This window comes from Pseudophryne corroboree, unplaced genomic scaffold, assembly GCF_028390025.1.
Source record: "Pseudophryne corroboree isolate aPseCor3 unplaced genomic scaffold, aPseCor3.hap2 scaffold_606, whole genome shotgun sequence".
Lineage (NCBI taxonomy): Eukaryota > Metazoa > Chordata > Amphibia > Anura > Myobatrachidae > Pseudophryne > Pseudophryne corroboree.
In genome coordinates, this window is record NW_026970202.1 from 235026 (window position 1) to 250965 (window position 15940).

General features: G+C 42.0%; 9 non-coding genes across 9 annotated transcripts; 4 read left to right on the forward strand and 5 right to left on the reverse strand.

The window, feature by feature from the left end:
• Positions 1–9225: 9225 nt before the first annotated feature.
• On the reverse strand, positions 9226–9341 carry LOC135035583 (U5 spliceosomal RNA). The gene has a single exon (XR_010230591.1). It is a non-coding gene; the product is annotated as a U5 spliceosomal RNA (small nuclear RNA).
• Positions 9342–9616: 275 nt separating this feature from the next.
• LOC135035576 (U5 spliceosomal RNA) lies at positions 9617–9732 on the reverse strand. Its single transcript, XR_010230585.1, has one exon. It is a non-coding gene; the product is annotated as a U5 spliceosomal RNA (small nuclear RNA).
• A 274-nt stretch (positions 9733–10006) lies between these two features.
• On the reverse strand, positions 10007–10122 carry LOC135035579 (U5 spliceosomal RNA). The gene has a single exon (XR_010230587.1). It is a non-coding gene; the product is annotated as a U5 spliceosomal RNA (small nuclear RNA).
• A 286-nt stretch (positions 10123–10408) lies between these two features.
• Positions 10409–10524, reverse strand: LOC135035570 (U5 spliceosomal RNA). The gene has a single exon (XR_010230579.1). It is a non-coding gene; the product is annotated as a U5 spliceosomal RNA (small nuclear RNA).
• Positions 10525–10794: 270 nt separating this feature from the next.
• LOC135035572 (U5 spliceosomal RNA) lies at positions 10795–10910 on the reverse strand. Its single transcript, XR_010230581.1, has one exon. It is a non-coding gene; the product is annotated as a U5 spliceosomal RNA (small nuclear RNA).
• Positions 10911–11054: 144 nt separating this feature from the next.
• LOC135035506 (U1 spliceosomal RNA) lies at positions 11055–11217 on the forward strand. The gene has a single exon (XR_010230542.1). It is a non-coding gene; the product is annotated as a U1 spliceosomal RNA (small nuclear RNA).
• Positions 11218–11888: 671 nt separating this feature from the next.
• LOC135035622 (U1 spliceosomal RNA) lies at positions 11889–12052 on the forward strand. The gene has a single exon (XR_010230628.1). It is a non-coding gene; the product is annotated as a U1 spliceosomal RNA (small nuclear RNA).
• Positions 12053–12204: 152 nt separating this feature from the next.
• On the forward strand, positions 12205–12367 carry LOC135035566 (U1 spliceosomal RNA). Its single transcript, XR_010230577.1, has one exon. It is a non-coding gene; the product is annotated as a U1 spliceosomal RNA (small nuclear RNA).
• Positions 12368–13038: 671 nt separating this feature from the next.
• On the forward strand, positions 13039–13202 carry LOC135035419 (U1 spliceosomal RNA). The gene has a single exon (XR_010230457.1). It is a non-coding gene; the product is annotated as a U1 spliceosomal RNA (small nuclear RNA).
• The last annotated feature ends 2738 nt before the right edge of the window (positions 13203–15940 follow it).

The following is a 15940-nucleotide window of genomic DNA, read 5'->3' on the forward strand; positions in this document are numbered from 1 at the left end:
CAATGCCTATCTCTTTGCAAAAGAGAGATATCGGCAAGGAAAAGCTGCATTGTAGTTTTGCATTTTTCTCCCAAACGAAAGACACTAGAATGAAAATTTTAAAGCCTCCTGTTAGTGCTTCATCTACACGTTATAGCCCTGAATTTTCCAATGCCTAGCTCTTTGCAAAAGAGAGATATTGGCAAGGAAAAGCTGTATTGTACCTTTGCATTTTTCTCCCAAACGAAAGACACTAGAATGAAAATTTAAAAGCCTCCTGTTAGTGCTTCATGTACGCGGTATAGCCCTGAATTTTCCAATGCCTAGCTCTTTGCAAAAGAGAGATATCGGCAAGGAAAAGCTGTATTGTACCTTTGCATTTTTCTCCCAAACGAAAGACACTAGAATGAAAATTTTAAAGCCTCCTGTTAGTGCTTCATCTACACGTTATAGCCCTGAATTTTCCAATGCCTATCTCTTTGCAAAAGAGAGATATCGGCAAGGAAATGCTGTATTGTACCTTTGCATTTTTCTCCCAAACGAAAGACACTAGAATGAAAATTTTAAAGCCTCCTGTTAGTGCTTCATCTACACGTTATAGCCCTGCATTTTCCAATGCCTATCTCTTTGCAAAAGAGAGATATCGGCAAGGAAAAGCTGCATTGTACTTTTGCATTTTTCTCCCAAACGAAAGACACTAGAATGAAAATTTTAAAGCCTCCTGTTAGTGCTTCATCTACACGTTATTGCCCTGAATTTTCCAATGCCTAGCTCTTTGCAAAAGAGAGATATTGGCAAGGAAAAGCTGTATTGTACCTTTGCATTTTTCTCCCAAACGAAAGACACTAGAATGAAAATTTTAAAGCCTCCTGTTAGTGCTTCATCTACACGTTATAGCCCTGAATTTTCCAATGCCTATCTCTTTGCAAAAGAGAGATATCGGCAAGGAAAAACTGTATTGTACCTTTGCATTTTTCTCCCAAACGAAAGACACTAGAATGAAAATTTTAAAGCCTCCTGTTAGTGCTTCATCTACACGTTATAGCCCTGAATTTTCCAATGCCTATCTCTTTGCAAAAGAGAGATATCGGCAAGGAAAAGCTGTATTGTACCTTTGCATTTTTCTCCCAAACGAAGGACACTAGAATGAAAATTTTAAAGCCTCCTATTAGTGCTTCATCTACACGTTATAGCCCTGAATTTTCCAATGCCTATCTCTTTGCAAAAGAGAGATATCGGCAAGGAAAAGCTGTATTGTACCTTTGCATTTTTCTCCCAAACGAAGTACACTAGAATGAAAATGTTAAAGCCTCCTGTTAGTGCTTCATCTACACGTTATAGCCCTGAATTTTCCAATGCCTATCTCTTTGCAAAAGAGAGATATCGGCAAGGAAAAGCTGTATTGTACCTTTGCATTTTTCTCCCAAACGAAAGACACTAGAATGAAAATTTTAAAGCCTCCTGTTAGTGCTTCATCTACACGTTATAGCCCTGAATTTTCCAATGCCTATCTCTTTGCAAAAGAGAGATATCGGCAAGGAAATGCTGTATTGTACCTTTGCATTTTTCTCCCAAACGAAAGACACTAGAATGAAAATTTTAAAGCCTCCTGTTAGTGCTTCATCTACACGTTATAGCCCTGCATTTTCCAATGCCTATCTCTTTGCAAAAGAGAGATATCGGCAAGGAAAAGCTGCATTGTACTTTTGCATTTTTCTCCCAAACGAAAGACACTAGAATGAAAATTTTAAAGCCTCCTGTTAGTGCTTCATCTACACGTTATAGCCCTGAATTTTCCAATGCCTAGCTCTTTGCAAAAGAGAGATATTGGCAAGGAAAAGCTGTATTGTACCTTTGCATTTTTCTCCCAAACGAAAGACACTAGAATGAAAATTTTAAAGCCTACTGTTAGTGCTTCATCTACACGTTATAGCCCTGAATTTTCCAATGCCTAGCTCTTTGCAAAAGAGAGATATCGGCAAGGAAAAGCTGTATTGTACCTTTGCATTTTTCTCCCAAACGAAAGACACTAGAATGAAAATTTTAAAGCCTCCTATTAGTGCTTCATCTACACGTTATAGCCCTGAATTTTCCAATGCCTATCTCTTTGCAAAAGAGAGATATCGGCAAGGAAAAGCTGTATTGTACCTTTGCTTTTTTCTCCCAAACGAAAGACACTAGAATGAAAATTTTAAAGCCTCCTATTAGTGCTTCATCTACACGTTATAGCCCTGAATTTTCCAATGCCTATCTCTTTGCAAAAGAGAGATATCGGCAAGGAAAAGCTGCATTGTACTTTTGCATTTTTCTCCCAAACGAAAGACACTAGAATGAAAATTTTAAAGCCTCCTGTTAGTGCTTCATCTACACGTTATAGCCCTGAATTTTCCAATGCCTAGCTCTTTGCAAAAGAGAGATATTGGCAAGGAAAAGCTGTATTGTACCTTTGCATTTTTCTCCCAAACGAAAGACACTAGAATGAAAATTTAAAAGCCTCCTGTTAGTGCTTCATCTACACGGTATAGCCCTGAATTTTCCAATGCCTAGCTCTTTGCAAAAGAGAGATATCGGCAAGGAAAAGTTGTATTGTACCTTTGCATTTTTCTCCCAAACGAAAGACACTAGAATGAAAATTTTAAAGCCTCCTGTTAGTGCTTCATCTACACGTTATAGCCCTGAATTTTCCAATGCCTATCTCTTTGCAAAAGAGAGATATCGGCAAGGAAATGCTGTATTGTACCTTTGCATTTTTCTCCCAAACGAAAGACACTAGAATGAAAATTTTAAAGCCTCCTGTTAGTGCTTCATCTACACGTTATAGCCCTGCATTTTCCAATGCCTATCTCTTTGCAAAAGAGAGATATCGGCAAGGAAAAGCTGCATTGTACTTTTGCATTTTTCTCCCAAACGAAAGACACTAGAATGAAAATTTTAAAGCCTCCTGTTAGTGCTTCATCTACACGTTATTGCCCTGAATTTTCCAATGCCTAGCTCTTTGCAAAAGAGAGATATTGGCAAGGAAAAGCTGTATTGTACCTTTGCATTTTTCTCCCAAACGAAAGACACTAGAATGAAAATTTTAAAGCCTCCTGTTAGTGCTTCATCTACACGTTATAGCCCTGAATTTTCCAATGCCTATCTCTTTGCAAAAGAGAGATATCGGCAAGGAAAAGCTGTATTGTACCTTTGCATTTTTCTCCCAAACGAAGGACACTAGAATGAAAATTTAAAAGCCTCCTGTTAGTGCTTCATCTACACGGTATAGCCCTGAATTTTCCAATGCCTATCTCTTTGCAAAAGAGAGATATCGGCAAGGAAAAGCTGTATTGTACCTTTGCATTTTTCTCCCAAACGAAAGACATTAGAATGAAAATTTTAAAGCCTCCTGTTAGTGCTTCATCTACACGTTATAGCCCTGAATTTTCCAATGCCTAGCTCTTTGCAAAAGAGAGATATTGTGCTTCCTAGCTGTTTTTTATAAAATCACTTAATTAAATCTAACTCTGATTACGTCAGAGAAGGCCAGGTACCCTACACCATAAGAGGGGGTTTGAAATTTTGACTTGTCTACTTAAAGATCACCAAAATCTGATGACAAGGTCAATTACATCCCTGGGTGGGATTGAACCTCCAACCTTTTGGTTAATAGCCCATGTAAGTGCAAGAAATCCTGAAGCACTCACTCATCATGGGAAAGTACCAATGTGTATCTTGATTATTGACTTTTTAAAGTTTTTCTAGGAAACGTTCTAGATGAATGATTATTAGCCTTTGTCAGTATTGACTTTTGCAAGGTGTCTCTGTGGCGCAATCAGTTAGTGTGTAAGGCTATTAACCAAAAGGTTGGTGGTTCAATCCCACCCAGGGACTTAATTGACCTTGTTATCAGATTTTGGTGATCTTTAAGTAGACAAGTCAAAATTTCAAACCCACTGTTATGGTGTAGGGTACCTGGCCTTCTCTGATGTTTAGATTTGATTCAGTGATTTTATAAAAACAGCTAGGAAGCACAATTTAGCAGTGGGTTGCAGAGAAAAAGAAATATGCTGGCAGAAAAATCCAATTGAGTGATTAAACAGCTCTTCATTTTCTGGCTTTATTTTTATACTAACAAATTTGTTCTCTGAAAAGTGTCCACAAAGCCAAGTCTCTGATTAACACCTTTGTAGGGATGGTTTTTCACCTATTACTAAATTAAACTTGCTTCATTGGAAAGGCAGCAAGATGCATCCTCATTTCAATGTCTACTGAAATAATACAGGTTGACACCAGGAAACATTAACGCCACTGCATCCTTGCTGCTTTCGCATGTGGAAGTCTGTTTAATGTGAAAACAAGGTGATATCTAATTAGCACACAGGTAAGGAATTAAGAAAATCTTTATTTAAGGGTGAAGATGTTTCTCACAAAATCGTTGCCCCAATGCATCATTGAAATTCAAGCTGGAAAGATGATTTTAATATATCACTTGTACATTTTGCATTGCTCTTCTGGTGACAATGTAGTTTGTTTTGTCAATTACCATTTTAATAATCGGGTAAAGAAAATTAATTGGATTTTTGAAAGAAAACAATACTGTCAATATACTATTAAAACAAATTAAAATGGTAAAAGTTATTGTACTTTAAGTAAAAATAAAAGAGCAAAAATATCAATCCCAGTTTTTGATTACTTTAATTAACAAAAAAAAATGCACATAGCAGAGGATAGTTTCGATCAATCAACCTCTGGGTTATGGGCCCAGCATGCTTCCATTGCACTACTCTGCTGCTCATGGAAGTGTAAGAGATCCTGAAGACTAAATTGATTAAAGGCCTAAAAGTACTGGACTATAAGGAAAGACTTACTAGGCTGAATATTTATACACTAGAAAAGAGGTGCCTAAGAGGAGATATTATTAATATCTTCAAATATGTAAAGATACATAACAAAGAGTTATCAGAGGAATTATTTATTAAACGAACACGTGGTCACTCGCTGCGACTGGAGGAAAGTTCAGAACGCAATGGAGGAAAGGTTTCTTCACTGTTAGGGCAATCAGGATGTGGAATTCCCTGCCAGGGAAGGTGGTAATGGCGGACTCTGTAATTGGATTTAAAAAAGGAATGGATACATTTCTGAATGAAAAAGCTATCCAAGGTTATAATACTTAAAATATCAACATGGTTAATCCGGGGGTAACATGAGTTATAGTAGCTAACTAGTCATAAAACATTATTCAGCAAGTATGTAGAATCATCACAACTTAAAACAGGTTGAACACGATGGGCAATTTGCCTCTATTCAACCTCAAAAACTATGTTACTATATTACTATGTTATTGTAGTATACAGAACACCACAATGCAATGAGCAGTGATAGTGAGCACTGATGAGGATACTAGAACTGACACTGAGCAGCAAGATGCAGCACTGGACTATTAGTAATGTACTGTAGTATGCTGAGCACCACAATGCAGCACAAGACAATGAGCAGTGATACTGAGCACTGATGAGGATACTACTGAGAACTGACACTGAGCAGGAGAGACACACTACTAGTATTACTGAGCAGCAATAAGTAACCACTGATACTGAGCACTGATATTGAGATTTCCACTGAGAGAACATAGCCACGTCCTCTCCGCTCTCTCTTCAATGCACGAGTAAAAATGGCAGCAACGCGCAGCTCTTTATATGGAATCCGAATCTCGCGAGAATCCGACAGCGGGATGATGACATTTTCCCTTGTTCAGGTTTTCCGAGTCAGGCGGGAACAACCGAGCCTGCCTCGGACCAGTGTAAACAACGTGGAGTTCGTGGGGAATTCGGTTCTCGGAGAACCGAACCCACTCCTCTCTACCTTATACCCATCAATTTTTTTATTTTCAATCTAAGCCCCTGCAGTTTTCTGTAAGCATCTGCTTCGCTATGATGATCAACAAGTCACAAGGGCAAACACTCAGGGTTTGAGGCGTAGATCTTAGGACCAGCTGCTACAAGCATGGCAGAGGTGTCACTATCACTGGTGACACCCAGAGAGGTGGCGAGGGAGATTGTAATGCAGTGCGCGCAGATAAGCAGCGCAATGGTAAAAAGGAGGCATGGTTTCATAGGTAGGGGCGTGGCCTGGTGGCCTGAATCTACATTTTGTTGCTCCGGGTGTCCCGGGGGTTGGGGGCTGCACCCGGGGACTAGTGTGTGAGCGGTGCTGGCTCCTGCACAGTGACAGGGCATGGCCACCCAGCATGACGCCTCCCTTCTTGACCATGCTGTAATTGCAGTCGCACTGCAGTTCAGCGTGATCATAAAAAATGGTGTAGGCTCCTGCTGGTGCAGACTGTATGTGCGCGCAGGAAGCCGCCACCATTTTTGTGATCACAGCGGCTGAATGTGATGTCATACAGCCGCTGTGACCACGCCCCCTGTGTCTCCTCCGTTGCAGACCCCATTTTGAAGCCTTGCCCCCGCACCGCTCCATCCCTGACTTGGAAATGGAGTGTTGCTGACCCACCTCTCCCCCCCTTCCCCGCCCCGATTGACAGGCAGAGGCGATCACATTCTCTGCGGGGTGCCGCAGAAAATGCAGGCACATGCGTATGCTCTTAGCAATTTTTGCAGTTGGATCGCTTATTGCGATTGCAATCCAACCTGAATCAGGCCCTATTACCTATCACAATGCGCTGCGGGCAGTACAAAATTGGGTTAATATAGGAGAAAAACCCCCAGACCTGTGCTCCTTAACTGTACCTGGTGGCTAGTGGAGCGGCTGCCCAGTAATCAGTGTCCACCGCAGTGCGCACACGGCCCACCCCCTACGGCCTCGCTCCCCTTCATCAGCGGCCTCGTGATCCGGAAGGGTGGTGTGTGTGTGACTGACCTTAGGATGAAACCGGAGCCTCCGCTGCAGTGACCCAGCAACCAGGGCACGGGAGTATACAGCGCCGCTGGGAGTGATGAAGCTGCAGTAAAGATGTCTATTAGACCTAGCCTGCTGCAGCCCTTGTAGATTCTCATAAAACAAGTTCTTCTTTTCTTGTCAAAATTAATAGCTAAGAATAGGCTGCCTGAGGCAGGCCCCTGTTAATTGGCCTGCTACTGAAGGCACCAACTACAAACTGAGCTCCCTGTTCATGGAAGCGGGGTTATAGAGGAGAATGCACTGAGCTTCTTGGGAACAGTCAAAAGCTTTGAGCCGGTTGGTGCCTCAGATCAAGATCCTACTCTACACCCCAATGTGAATCCTTGTGGAGTCCAGTGTACCCCACAGAAGAAATTAATGTGTCACACCCATTGGCAGCAACCTTAGAATAGCTGCTGACGGGCACAATTGAGAAAGGAAGGGGGGGGACATTTGAATCCAGCACATAGATGCAATTCAAATATGTAATTTGTACCTTCCTATTTTAAAATATAATGGATGAACCTCACCCTGTGAGAACAATCTTCATGATCAAGAGATCTAATATGTAAAATAAGTATGAGTTGGGATAGGGCTGGGGAGGGTGACAGCTCGGGCAGCCCCTCCCCCGTCAAGTTAAGGAGATTCAACTGAGGAAGCACAAGGGAACTCTCGTCTGGGGACAACAACTGCAGGGAGACCACATCTTTTCAGATGAACATGGGAGGGCGGAAGGCTGCCTAATACTGAAGCACCATCAAATATCAAACCATATCCAACAACTAGTACAAGCATTCCTGGGGGAAGGTCTGCAGCAGACGGATTTGCATACGGTGATGTCATCCAAGCAGTGGGCCAAAGTTGGCTGGAACCCTCATCTGCATATAAAAAGAGAAAAGGGGCATGCAGGGCATGGCGGCCTTTTGCAGTGCTTGGATGACCCCTAGTTCGCATTAAACACCCCCACCCTCCTTTGGTGTGGGGCTCATGTTGGCCATGCCCCATCCCCTGAAGCATTCATGCTGATTTCTTGCAGCAGCTGGGCACTGTAACAGCTCCAGAGCTGCTCTGTAAGGCAAGTAAAAGGGTGTGGGCCCTGCAGCACCACCTGTAGTTCGCATTGTGCGTTGGAAGGCACAAAGTAAGCAGACGGGAGGAGAAGTCAGGATAGTACACAAGGGCATCCTTTTCTCTTAGTCCGTAGAGGATGCTGGGGTCACATTAAGAACCATGGGGTATAGACGGGATCCGCAAGAGACATGGGCACTTTAAGACTTTCAAAGGGTGTGAACTGGCTCCTCCCTCTATGCCCCTCCTCCAGACTCCAGTTATAGGAACTGTGCCCAGGGAGACGGACATTTCGAGGAAAGGATTTATTGTTAAACTAAGGTGAGCATCTTACCAGCTCACACCTTAAGCATGCCGCAGAACGTGGCATTCAACAGAACACAAGCCAACGGCATGAACAATTGCAGCAAAAAGCTGACCAGAACCGTAACACAACATGTGTATAACCACAAGTAATAACTGCAGACACAGTATGGACTGGGACGGGTGCCCAGCATCCTCTACGTACTAAGAGAAAAGGATTTACCGGTAGGTATTAAAATCCTATTTTCTCATACGACCTAGAGGATGCTGGGGTCACATTAAGAACCATGGGGTTATACCAAAGCTCTTGAACGGGTGGGAGAGTGCGTACGACTCTGCAGCACCGAATGACCCAACTTGAGGTTATCATCAGCCAAGGTATCAAACTTGTAAAACTTAGCAAAAGTGTTTACTAAATAGCTGCTCGGCAAAGTTGCAATGCCGAGACTCCCCGACCAGCTGCCCAGGATGAACCCACCTTTCTAGTAGAATGGGTCTTCACCTAATTCAGTAACGGCAATCCTGCCGTGGAATGAGCATGCTGAATCTTACCACAGATCCAGCGCATAATGGTCTGCATGGAAGCAGGACACCCAATCATGTTGGGAGCATACAGGACAAACAGAGCCTCTGTTTTCCTAATCTGAACCGTTCTGGTGACATAAATTTTCAAAGTTCTGACCACAGCCAGAGACTTTGACTCAACGAAGGTGTCAGTGGCCAAAGGCACCATGTGGAAAGATGAACCACCTTCGGCAGAAATTGTTGACGTGTCCTCAATTCTGCTCTATCTTCATGAAAGATCAAATAAAGGCTCTTGTGATACTGCATGGTTTGTACTGTTTTCCATGTGCTCCCAGATCTTTCAAGCAAGTAGCATGGTCAAGAAAGTTCTGTTTGAAAAGAAACAAACATTTACTGTCATTGTTATGCAAATAAACTTACATTAAAGCTAACAAGAAAGCACACTCGTTCTGTCTTTAAACTGATAAAAGAAACCCCAATAATATGGGGCATGCAAAAATTGAGATAAAACTCAGTTTTGCTCCTCTCCACGGAAATCTTTAATAAAAGGCGAAATATTTGTTAGTTCTGAAGAGAAACCAGAGCATGACCAAGATTCCACCTGTCGCCTGAGTGCCATGCCAGCAGTTCTCATTCAGCTCAAAGTGAGCACCCAATTTGAATGAAAGAAAGCAGATTTCTCACCAGGCTTCCCCTTGCTATAAACATGGTTTGTACTCTTTTCCATGTGCTCCCAGATCTTTCAAACAATTAGTGTGGTCAAGAAAGTTCTGTTTGAAAAGAAACAAACATTTACTGTCATTTCTATGCAAATGAGCTTACATTAAAGCACACTCGTTCTATCTTTAAACCAATAAAATAAAACCCCAATAAGATGGGGCATGCAAAAATTGAGATAAAACTCAGTTTTGCTCCTCTCCACGGAAATCTTTAGTAAAAGGCGAAAGATTTGTTCGTTCTGAAGAGAAACCACAGCATGACCAAGATTCTACCTGTCGCCTGAGTGCCATGCCAGCAGTCCTCATTCAGCTCAAAGTGAGCACCCAATTTGAAAGAAAGAAAGCAGATTTCTCACCAGGCTTCCCCTTGCTATAAACATGGTTTGTACTCTTTTCCATGTGCTCCCAGATCTTTCAAGCAATTAGTATAGTCAAGAAAGTTCTGTTTGAAAAGAAACAAACATTTACTGTCATTTCTACGCAAATGAGCTTACATTAAAGCACACTCGTTCTATCTTTAAACTGATAAAAGAAACCCCAATAAGACGGGGCATGCAAAAATTGAGATAAAACTCAGTTTTGCTCCTCTCCATGGAAATCTTTAGTAAAAGGCGAAAGATTTGTTCGTTCTGAAGAGAAACCAGAGCATGACCAAGATTCCACCTGTCGCCTGAGTGCCGTGCCAGCAGTCCTCATTCAGCTCAAAGTGAGCACCCAATTTGAAAGAAAGAAAGCAGATTTCTCACCAGGCTTCCCCTTGCTATAAGCATGGTTTGTACTCTTTTCCATGTGCTCCCAGATCTTTCAAGCAATTAGTATGGTCAAGAAAGTTCTGCTTGAAAAGAAACAGACATTTATTGTCATTGTTATGCAAATAAACTTACATTAAAGCTAACAAGAAAGCACACTCGTTCTGTCTTTAATCCGATAAAAGAAACCCCAATAATATGGGGCATGCAAAAATTGAGATAAAACTCAGTTTTGCTCCTCTCCACGGAAATCTTTAGTAAAAGGCGAAAGATTTGTTCGTTCTGAAGAGAAACCAGAGCATGACCAAGATTCCACCTGTCGCCTGAGTGCCGTGCCAGCAGTCCTTATTCAGATCAAAGTGAGCGCCCAATTTGAAAGAAAGCAGATTTCTCACCTGTCTTCTCCTTGCTATAAGCATGGTTTGTACTGTATTCCATGTGCTCCCAGATCTTTCAAGCAAGTAGCATGGTCAAGAAAGTTCTGTTTGAAAAGAAACAAACATTTACTGTCATTTCTATGCAAATGAGCTTACATTAAAGCACACTCATTCTATCTTTAAACCGATAAAAGAAACCCCAAAAAGATGGGGCATGCAAAAATTGAGATAAAACTCGGTTTTGCTCCTCTCCACGGAAATCTTTAGTAAAAGGCGAAAGATTTGTTCGTTCTGAAGAGAAACCAGAGCATGACCAAGATTTTTATCTGAAAATATGTGTTCTCCCTGCAGTTGTTGTCCCCAGATGAGAGTTCCCTTGTGCTGCCTCAGTTGAATCTCCTTTACTTGACAGGGGGATGCTCGAGCAGCGACCCTCCCCAGCTCTAGCCCAACTCCTACTTACCTGCCAGGTGAGATACTATGATCATGAAGGTGCTTCTCCCAGGGCAAGGCTCACCCATTGCACTCTGGGTGTGCTGCTTCTGCGATTTCCCCAAATGTGGGAAACTTGACTGCATAATTTGTGTTTCCCCTGGTCGGCTCTCGTATAATTCAGATCTCTTTGTCTCAGGTCTCTCTCCAGCCTAGTTTGCTGTCTGTTTCTACTTCTCTTTTCTTGAGCCGCTCCCTTCTATGCCCTTGCGCACTATCCTGACTTCTCCCGTCTGCTTACTTCGTGCCTTCCAACGCACAATGCAAACTACAGGTAGTGCTGCAGGACCCACACCCTTTTACTTGCCTTACAGAGCGTCTCTGGAGCAGTTACAGTGCCCAGCTGCTGCAAGAAATCAGCTTGAATGCTTCAGGGGCTGGGGAATAGCCAACATGAGCCCCACACCGAAGGAGGGTGGAGGTGTGTAATGCGAACTAGGGGTCATCCAAGCGCCGCAAAAGGCCGCCATGCCCTGCACGCCCCTTGTCTCTTTTCATATGCAGACGAGGGTTGAAGCCAACTTTGACCCACTGTTTGGATGACATCACCATATGCAAATCCATCTGCTGCAGGCCTTCCCCCAGGAATGCTTGCACTAGTTGTTGCATTTGGTTTGTTGTTTGGGGGTGCTTCAGTATTAGGCAGCCTTCTGCCCTCCCATGTTCATCTGAAAATATGTGTTCTCCCTGCAGTTGTTGTCCCCAGATGAGAGTTCCCTTGTGCTGCCTCAGTTGAATCTCCTTTACTTGACAGAGATGTGCCTGAGCAGCGGCCCTCCCCAGCCCTATCCCAAATCATACTTATTTTGCATAGGCGATACCATGGTCATGAAGATTGTTCTCCCAGGGTGAGGTTCATTCATTGCATTCTGGGTATGCTGACCCCTGTGATTTCCCCAAATGTGGGAAACTCGACTGCATTATTTGTGGTAGTGGGGGACTGTGTTTGTGCTTTCCTCTGGTCAGCTCTGGTAAAAATCAGATTTCTTTATCTCAGATCTTCCTCTAGCCTTGTTCTTCTTTCGAGAGTTCCCTTGTGCTGCCTCAGTTGGATCTCTTTCACTTGACAGGGGGGTGCCCGAGCAGCGACCCTCCCCAGCTCTAGCCCAACTCCTACTTACCTGCCAGGTGAGATACTATGATCATGAAGGTGCTTCTCCCAGGGCAAGGCTCACCCATTGCACACTAGTTGTGCTGCCCCTGTGATTTCCCCAAATGTGGGAAACTTGACTGCATAATTTGTGTTTCCCTTGGTCGGCTCTCGTATAATTCAGATCTCTTTGTCTCAGGTCTCTCTCCAGCCTAGTTTGCTGTCTGTTTCCACTTCTCTTTTCTTGAGCCGCTCCCTTCTATGCCCTTGCGCACTATCCTGACTTCTCCCGTCTGCTTACTTCGTGCCTTCCAACGCACAATGCAAACTACAGGTAGTGCTGCAGGGCCCACACCCTTTTACTTGCCTTACAGAGCAGCTCTGGAGCAGTTACAGTGCCCAGCTGCTGCAAGAAATCAGCTTGAATGCTTCAGGGGCTGGGGCATAGCCAACATGAGCCCCACACCGAAGGAGGGTGGAGGTGTGTAATGCGAACTAGGGGTCATCCAAGCGCCGCAAAAGGCCGCCATGCCCTGCACGCCCCTTTTCTCTTTTCATATGCAGACGAGGGTTGAAGCCAACTTTGACCCACTGCTTGGATGGCATCACCATATGCAAATCCATCTGCTGCAGGCCTTCCCCCAGGAATGCTTGCACTAGTTGTTGCATTTGGTTTGTTGTTTGGGGGTGCTTCAGTATTAGGCAGCCTTCTGCCCTCCCATGTTCATCTGAAAATATGTGTTCTCCCTGCAGTTGTTGTCCCCAGATGAGAGTTCCCTTGTGCTGCCTCAGTTGAATCTCCTTTACTTGACAGAGATGTGCCTGAGCAGCGGCCCTCCCCAGCCCTATCCCAAATCATACTTATTTTGCATAGGAGAGACCATGGTCTTGAAGATTGTTCTCCCAGGGTGAGGTTCATTCATTGCATTCTGGGTATGCTGACCCATGTGATTTCCCCAAATGTGGGAAACTCAACTGCATTATTTGTGGTAGTGGGGGACTGTGTTTGTGCTTTCCTCTGGTCAGCTCTAGTAAAAGTCAGATTTCTTTGTTTCAGTTCTTCCTCTAGCCTTGTTCTTCTTTCGAGAGTTCCCTTGTGCTGCCTCAGTGTGTATGGTTATTAATCAAAAGGTTGGTGGTTCAATCCCACTAAGGGACGTAATTGACCTTGTTATCAGATTTTGGTGATATTTAAGTAGACAAGTCAAAATTTCAAACCCCCTGTTATGGTGTAGGGTACCTGGCCTTCTCTGATGTAATCAGAGTTAGATTTGATTCAGTGATTTTATAAAAACAGCTAGGAAGCACAATTTAGCAGTGGGTTGCAGAGAAAAAGAAAAATGCTGGCAAAAAAATCCAATTGAGTGATTAAACAGCTCTTCATTTTCTGGCTTTATTTTTATGCTAACAAATTTGTTCTCTGAAAAGTGTCCACAAAGCCAAGTCTCTGATTAACACCTTTGTAGGGATGGTTTTTCACCTATTACTAAATTAAACTTGCTTCATTGGAAAGGCAGCAAGATGCATCCTCATTTCAATGTCTACTGAAATAATACAGGTTGACACCAGGAAACATTAACGCCACTGCATCCTTGCTGCTTTCGCATGTGGAAGTCTGTTTAATGTGAAAACAAGGTGATATCTAATTAGCACACAGGTAAGGAATTAAGAAAATCTTTATTTAAGGGTGAAGGTGTTTCTCACAAAATCGTTGCCCCAATGCATCATTGAAATTCAAGCTGGAAAGATGATTTTAATATATCACTTGTACATTTTGTATTGCTCTTCTGGTGACAATGTAGTTTGTTTTTGTCAATTACCATTTTAATAATAGGGTAAAGAAAATTAAGTGGATTTTTGAAAGAAAACAATACTGTCAATATACTATTAAAACAAATTAAAATGGTAAAAGTTAGTGTACTTTAAGTAAAAATAAAAGAGCAAAAATATCAATCCCAGTTTTGGATTACTTTAATTAACAAAAAAAATGCATATAGCAGAGGATAGTTTCAATCTGCCTACCTCTGGGTTATGGGCCCAGCATTTTTCCATTGCAGTACTCTGCTGCACATGTAAGTGCAAGAGATCCTGAAGCACTCACTCATCATGGGAAAGTACCAATGTGTTTCTTCGTTGGTTGATGGAAGAAACATCTTACAAAAACTCTCCAGATTATTGACTTTTTAAAGTTTTTCTAGGAAACGTTCTAGATGAATGCTTATTAGCCTTTGTCAGTACGTACATTTGTAAAGTGTCTCTGTGGCGCAATCTGTTAGTGTGTTTGGTTATTAATCAAAGGGTTGGTGGTTCAATCCCACCCAGGGATGTAATTGACCTTGTTATCAGATTTTGGTGATCTTTAAGTAGACAAGTCAAAATTTCAAACCCCCTTCTTATGGTGTAGGGTACCTGGCCTACTCTGATGTAATCAGAGTTAGATTTGAATCAGTGATTTTATAAAAAAAAACAGCTAGGAAGCACAATTTAGCAGTGGGTTGCAGAGAAAAAGAAATATGCTGGCAGAAAAATCCAATTGAGTGATTAAACAGCTCTTCATTTTCTGGCTTTATTTTTATGCTAACAAATTTGTTCTCTGAAAAGTGTCCACAAAGCTAAGTCTCTGATTAACACCTTTGTAGGGATGGTTTTTCACCTATTACTAAATTAAACTTGCTTCATTGGAAAGGCAGCAAGATGCATCCTCATTTCAATGTCTACTGAAATAATACAGGTTGACACCAGGAAACATTAACGCCACTGCATCCTTGCTGCTTTCGCATGTGGAAGTCTGTTTAATGTGAAAACAAGGTGATATCTAATTAGCACACAGGTAAGGAATTAAGAAAATCTTTATTTAAGGGTGAAGATGTTTCTCACAAAATCGTTGCCCCAATGCATCATTGAAATTCAAGCTGGAAAGATGATTTTAATATATCACTTGTACATTTTGTATTGCTCTTCTGGTGACAATGTAGTTTGTTTTTGTCAATTACCATTTTAATAATCGGGTAAAGAAAATTAATTGGATTTTTGAAAGAAAACAATACTGTCAATATACTATTAAAACAAATTAAAATGGTAAAAGTTATTGTACTTTAAGTAAAAATAAAAGAGCAAAAATATCAATCCCAGTTTTGGATTACTTTAATTAACAAAAAAAAAATGCATATAGCAGAGGATAGTTTCAATCTGCCTACCTCTGGGTTATGGACCCAGCATGCTTCCATTACAGTACTCTGCTGCACATGTAAGTGCAAGAGGTCCTGAAGCACTCACTTATCATGGGAAAGTACCAATGTGTTTCTTCATTGGTTGATGGAAGAAACATCTTACAAAAACTCTCCACATTATTGACTTTTTAAAATGTTTCTAGGAAACGTTCTAGATGAATGCTTATTAGCCTTTGTCAGTATGTACTTTTGCAAAGTGTCGCTGTGGCGCAATCAGTTAGTGTGTATGGTTATTAACCAAAAGGTTGGTGGTTCAATCCCACCCAGGGACGTAATTGACCTTGTTATCAGATTTTGGTGATCTTTAAGTAGACAAGTCAAAATTTCAAACCCCCTGTTATGGTGTAGGGTACCTGGCCTTCTCTGATGTAATCAGAGTTAGATTTGATTCAGTGATTTTATAAAAACAGCTAGGAAGCACAATTTAGCAGTGGGTTGCAGAGAAAAAGAAATATGCTGGCAAAAAAATCCAATTGAGTGATTAAACAGCTCTTCATTTTCTGGCTTTATTTTTATGCTAACAAATTTG